The following is a 6753-nucleotide window of genomic DNA, read 5'->3' on the forward strand; positions in this document are numbered from 1 at the left end:
GAAAGCTCTGCCTAGTAGAGCTTTTTTCATTTTTGTGTGTTTTTTTTGGGGGGTGGGGGGATGCCCCGATACATATATATATAAACAATAATAAAATATAGTATAATAATAAGGGTTCCTGGGGGATAGTGTGGAGTGGGAGGGGATAAAGGGGAGCTGATATAAAAGAGTTCAAGAAGAAAAAAAATGTTTTGAAACGGATGGAGGTAGCAACCGTACAATTATGTTCGATCTAATTGAATTATGGATGGTTATAATATCTGTAAGAGCTCCCAATAAAATGTTAAATGAATTAAAAACAACAACATTAACCAGAGAGGCACTCAGAAGACTTCCATAAGTGGTTCTAACTTTTTTTGGTCTCAGGAATTCTTTATACTCTTAAAAATGGTAGAAGACACGGAAGAGCTTGTGATTACGTAGGTAGCAGTTATTGATGATAACCATATTTTGTTGAAACTGAAAAGATAATAGTTATAAATTGATTTTAAAATAAACATTAAAAGCCCATTCTAGGTTAACATGGATAATACATGGCTGTTTTCCAGATGAAAGGGAAAGTAGTGAGCACAGCGTTGTTGTCTATGTTGCCCATCCTTGTCATGTTTGTCCTAATTGAAGACAGCTGGAGTCTCACATCTGCTTTTGCATTCAGTCTGCTGTAGTAGGTTGTTTTGATTGAAATATATGAGAAAAATCCAGGCTTACAGAGTTATGTAGTTGGAAGAACGAGGGGTATTTTAATAACTTGTTTACCTAGCTGTGGTTATTCTTCTTTGGTGCTCTACCAAAATGTGAAAATGAAACATGAGCGGTAATTCCTTAAAGGTCAGTGGCAATGTGGCATCTGAAGTGTCAGCAATGAACTCTTCATCCTGTTACATTGAAACCCACCAGTCGCTCAGGTTTGGAAGGGATCTTTCAACTATGTATAATTAATTTTCTAACAGGATGAATTGGTCATTTGGAATACCATATATTGGTTCACTGAATTATGCCTATATTACCTATGTTGATATACTTTATACAAATTAAAAATGACATTTGGTTACTTTATTTCCAATAAAGTTTACTTTATTTCTCATTCAGAAAAAAAAAGATGCTTAATCATTTGTAACTTACTTGTCCAGCACATAGTATTAGATACAAGTCTTCGAAAATTCTAATTTTCTTTGGAAAGTTCTGATTTTATTTTCAGCAACGATATTTTAGCTGTTTTCATTGCAGGGACAGACTCCATTCATTTTGAGAAATGGCTGCCAACCTTTCATGCTGGAGTATGAATTGTCTCAGTAAGACGAAACAGAACAAACCAGGCCCTGTGAAAAAACCGTGAGCCCCATTCCCAGCAGCTGCAGAATGGCTTCCCAGAGAGAACCTCCGCTCTCCCGCATGCAGCAGAGGTGCTCCGTGCAAAATTCCCATTTAGGTACACGGAATGTTGAAAAGATGTGTTCTCAAGAGTCGAGATTTAAAAATCAGTCATTTTTGTGCATTGAGGGCATTCTTTTTCGGCAATGTTTGCTTGTTTGTTTCCTTGCTTGTGTGTGTTGGTGTATAACGGGAACTAACGCGTACACTTTGGTTTCTCTGTCTTGCTTTGTGTTCCCCTTTATATGAAACCCAGGACAGGTAAATGAACAGAAACAGAAACTGGATTAAAAGTTTCTGGGGGTTATGACAGGAGAAGCCGGGGGACGGGGAGCTAACAGTAGCAAGTGCAATAAAGAAGAAAATGTTCCAAAATGGGTTGTGGTGGTGATTGTCCAACTTTTAAAAATAGGTTTAAATTATTGACTTGTATGATCCATGCAATGTGTTGATGAAACCTGAGATAAAAAAATACACAGTTTATAAATGTTTTTACTAGTGTGCACACTCTAGGGGGGTCCTTATTTTCCGGCACTTTCCGTTACTCAAAGTGGCCCTGGTGGGTTAGCAGGTAACACGCTGTGCTGCCATCTGCAAGGTCAGTATTTCAAACCCACGTGGGAGCTGCTCCGCAGGAGAAGATGGAACTGTGATCCCATAAAGACCTCCCTCCTTAGAAACCCTCCATGCGGTTGCTCTAAGTCGGGAGCAGTGTGATGGCCCAGGGTTTGCTGTTTAGTTGCTGCTGTTCCAAGACTCCAGTCACAAAGGATTGCTGAGCAGAGCCATCTTTAAAAAACAAACAAACAACTAATATGTGTGATGCACAAGCAGTCTTCTGAGATGTCTCCATGATCCTCCAGGCAGAATTGTCCAGACGCTGCACTGAACATATCTGTTCTTGGGCACCCAGTGTCTGTCCGTTGGTTGTACTTGCATGGCTTGCGTGTTGCTGCATGTTGCTGCGTGTTGCTGAAAGTCAACTCACTGGTATTTCAAGCACCCGCAGGGCTATTCAAGGTGAACAGGTTTCAGCGAAGCTTCTGGACTAAGGGCAGGCTACAAAGAAGCCTGTCCACTTCTGAGTCATTAGTTATGGAATGCCCTATGGATTGCATGGGAACAGTGTTGGATAGACAGCAAGTCTTGTGAACAGTAATACAGAAAGTTTTGCAAAATTCCACCGAGACTGCGGTGCGGAACAGGGCAAACATGGCCTGTTTAGGCTAACTACAAGTAGGAAATAAAGTAGGTTAGTGCTGGATGATAGTATTAGTGTACCGTTTTGTTCCTGATTGTGGGTGGCCAGTTCCCACAGTTTGCTCATTTATCTATTCCTGCCTTGATGTTTTGCTTATGAACTTGTTGTCTCTTTGGATAGGAAAGAGGGTCCACGGGCCACACAGTATTTTCACTGTTGTTTGTCCTTTATTGATTTATATTGTGGGTATTGTTTCTTATTCTAACACTTAATTTTTTGGTCGGAGAAATCAAATTGGTTTGCAATGTGTCTTAACGGTTCTACTGACTACCACAAATAAACTACTCTATCCAGCAGGATTCTAAGTCTACAACCACCTTTTACGTTAGGCTCCTTTCAGTATGCATAAACTTAGTAAGTGCTCTGCATATTCTATTACAAAGAAATAATAAACAATACCCTGTGTGCAGCCAGCTAACTTCTTTGCTTAAAGGTGGTTGTGATTTATGAAATCCAGTCATGTGTTTAGCATTGTGTTGTGTGATAACAAGGCAAACATTTCAACAAAACCACAACGAAGTAGAAAGTAATCATAACTAACATGTATTGTGTGGTCAGTCTGTGTTTGGCATTGCATAAAAGTCCTAGCCTAACTAAACTTACTTAAGATTCACAGTACACCTATGAGAAAAGTATCATCTCCATTCTGCAACTGAGGAATTCAACTCTGCCTGTGTGAGGAGGACCCAACTCGATGGCAGCAGGTTTGGTTTGGTTTTACTTTTGCGACATGCGCTGTCTTCCACATCACCTTTGCTCACGGTTTGCCTCTTTCTTGAATTCTGCTTTGGTTTCTCAGGCCAGTCTTCCAGTTCTCTTGGAAACCGATTCCAGTCCAGAGTTTATTCCGTGTGTTGACTTTCTGTTGCATTGATTTTTCTATTTCAGTGGAACCTAACTTCCTTTTTCTGTGTAAGACTCATTATTTCCTTTTGTCCAGTAGCTAGTCCTTCCCCATTTCCCTGTTTTCCTTGTCACCTTTCCTCTATCACGCTTTCTGTTAGGTAAAATTGACCTATCACATAATTCAGCGTCTTCAAGTGTACAACTACGAAATGATTTGGATAATTGGTTGATATTATTGTTGCTGGTTTCATTATATATTCTGGACACTAGGCCCTAATCCAGATATATGATTTGCAAATATTTTCCCCCAGTTGATGGGTTGTCTTTTTACTTTCTTAAGAGTGTCCTTTAGTGTGCAAACATTTTACATTTTGTTGAAGTCCAATTTATATTTTTCTTTGGTTATTTGTGTGTCTGGTGACATATCTAAAAGGTTTTGCTTCCAAAGTCACAAATATTCACATGTATTTCTGTCTAAGGGTTTTATAATTTTAGTCCTTAACATTTAGGTATTTGATCTACTTTTACTTAATTGTCATATATGGTGTGAGGTAGTGGTCCACATTCATTCTATTGCACATGGCTACACAGTTGTATCAGTACCATTTGCTGAAGGTTATTTTTACTCTTGCTTTCTGAAAGTGAGGAGGAGTTGAAGGACTTGCTGATTAAGATCAAGGATTGCAGCCTTCAGTAAAAAAGATCAAAATCCTCACAACTAGACCAATAGGTAGCAGCATGATACATGGAGAAAAGGTTGACGTTGTCAAGGATTTTGTCTTCCTTGGATCCACAATCAGTGTTAATGGATGCAGCAGTCAAGAGATCAAAAGATGTATTGCATCAGGCAAACCTGCTGCACAAAACCTCTCTAGAGTACTGAAAAATTAAGGATGTTACTTTGAGCATTAAGGTGTGCCTGACCCAAGTCATGGTATTTTCCATTGTCTTATATGCATGGGAAAGTTGGACATTAAAAATAGGAAGACCAAAGAAGAATCGGTGCATTTGGATTGTGGTGCCGGAGAAGAAAATTGCAAGTGCCAAGGAGAGCTACAAGAACAAACAGATCTGTCTTGGAAGAAGTTTGGCCAGTGTATTCCTTAGAGGCAAGGATGGTAAAGTGTCTTTTTACATACTTTGGAAACATTGTCAGGAGACACCAGTCCCTAGAGAAGGGCATCATGCTTGGTAAAGTAGAGGGGCAGCAATGAGGGAGAATGCCCTCAAAGAGATGGATCGACAGGGTAGTTGTGACAGTAAGCTCAGGCATAGGAACAATTGTGAGGATGCACAAGACCGGGCAGTGTTCTTTTGTGTTGTGCATAGGGTTGTCATGGGTCAGAAATGACTTCATGGCATCTAACTACATCAACAACATTTTTACCTTGTAGAATGGGCTTGACACCCTTCTTGAATATCTACTAACTCTAGATTATCCGTTTATTTTCTGGACTCTCAATCTTATTACATTGATCTGTATGCTTATTCATTGTGGTTTTGATTTGCATTTCCCTGGTGACTAATGCTGTTAAGCATCTTTTCATGTGCTTATTAGCAATTTGAGATGGCCGTGGTGGTGTCTAGGTTTTGTATTGGGTTGCTGGCAACAAGGTGAGCCGTTGAAACTCATCAACTGCTCCTTGGAGGAAAGATGAAGCTAGCTGCTTCCACAAAGATTTACAACCTCAGAAACTCTAAATAACAGCTCTAGTTTGTCCTCTAGGGTCACAATGAGTCAGAATTGATTCGACGGCGTAAACTTTGGATAGTAAATACTTGTGTGGTAGGTACATAATCTGGTGTCAATTTGAGAGGATTAAGAGTGAATGGGTGGAGTCTAGTCTATCAATTGGATCATAGTCAATGAGGGCTCTGTGTGGGCATGGCCTTCTCCTGAGAATTATGGGAAATCTGGATTTTTTCCCTCCTTGGAGGCAAGAGACACACACTCTCTCTGCTCACTCCAGGGAGATATTGCACTGACAAGACACATGGAACTACCATAGTGCCCTGAGCTGGAAAAGCCACATGGACCTACCCTGATACAACCAGACCCCTGAAGCCGGAGAAGCCATACAGAGACCCCTGCCAGCACTGAGATGCTTACAATGCCACTGGATCCAAAGACTTTCTATTCATTGGCCTGTGATCGTCCTGCATTTGGCATTGCATGTGTTTTGTGAGTCTGAAGAGGACTTTATAGATTGGTATCGGACATACGGGCTAATATCGGACTTATGGGCTTGGACTGGGGTTGGGATGCTTTCTTAATGCATAATACCCTTTATATAAAACTCAATCTTATACACATATGAATGTCCATGAGTTTGTTTCTCTAGTCTACCCAAACTAACACAACTTGTATACCTCCTTTGGAGAATTGTCTATTTGCCTATTTTAAAAATTCACTTATTTGTCTTTTTGTTATTGAGTAACAAAAGTATTTTATATATACTGTATGCAATCCTTTTAGCAGACACATACAGAGAGAATTTTTATGTATTTCCCCCTATTCTGTGGGTTGTCTTTTCATTTTCTTGATGGTGCCTTTTAAATGAGGCAAACCTAAAATTAAGTCCAATTTGTCGATCTCTTTTATTGCCTGAACTTTAGGGTCACATGTCAGAAATTGTTGTTTTATTCAATGTGATGAAAATGTAGCCCCATGTTTTCTTCTAAATGCATCTGTTTAGATCGCTGCTCCCTTCCGAGTTCATTTTGATTTAAGAAAGAGGTTGAAATTCACACTTTTGCATGTAGCTTGCCTTGATAGTGAAGTGGCTAAGCACTGAGCTACGGACCAAGGGATTGACTGATTGGGCTCACCATCCCCTCCATAGAAGACAGATGTGATTATCTGTTTTCATAAAGATTTCAGCCTTATACTTACCTGGCAGGGGAGACACCAGATCATGAAGTGGTTTTCCCAGGGCGAGGCTCACCCATTGCACTCCGGGTGTGCTGACCCCTGCGAGTTCCCCAAATGTGGGGAACTTGACTGCATAATTTGTGGTAGTGGGGAACTGCGTTTGCGCTAAAGGGGAAAAAAAAAAAAAAAGACTTCAGCCTTAAAAACCCCGTGGGACAGTTCTACTCTATTCTATAAAGTCTCTGTAACTCACAATCCATTCGTTGGGAATGAGTTTACTTTTGTTTTATATCCAGTTGCTTCAGCCTTATTTGTTGAAAATGCTGTTTTTTCCTCCTTTAATATGCCTTGACCTCCTTATCAATGATTACCGAATCAAAACCATCAATGTTATCTGGATTCT

The 6753-nt window shown here is 40.0% G+C and overlaps 1 non-coding gene across 1 annotated transcript; it reads left to right on the forward strand.

The window, feature by feature from the left end:
- Nucleotides 1-6363: 6363 nt before the first annotated feature.
- On the forward strand, nucleotides 6364-6520 carry LOC115868407. The gene has a single exon (XR_004045578.1). It is a non-coding gene; the product is annotated as a U1 spliceosomal RNA (small nuclear RNA).
- Nucleotides 6521-6753: the final 233 nt, after the last annotated feature.

Source organism: Echinops telfairi, unplaced genomic scaffold (assembly GCF_000313985.2).
Source record: "Echinops telfairi isolate 266 unplaced genomic scaffold, ASM31398v2 ScPeMD7_9;HRSCAF=40, whole genome shotgun sequence".
In the NCBI taxonomy this organism is placed as follows: Eukaryota; Metazoa; Chordata; class Mammalia; order Afrosoricida; family Tenrecidae; genus Echinops; species Echinops telfairi.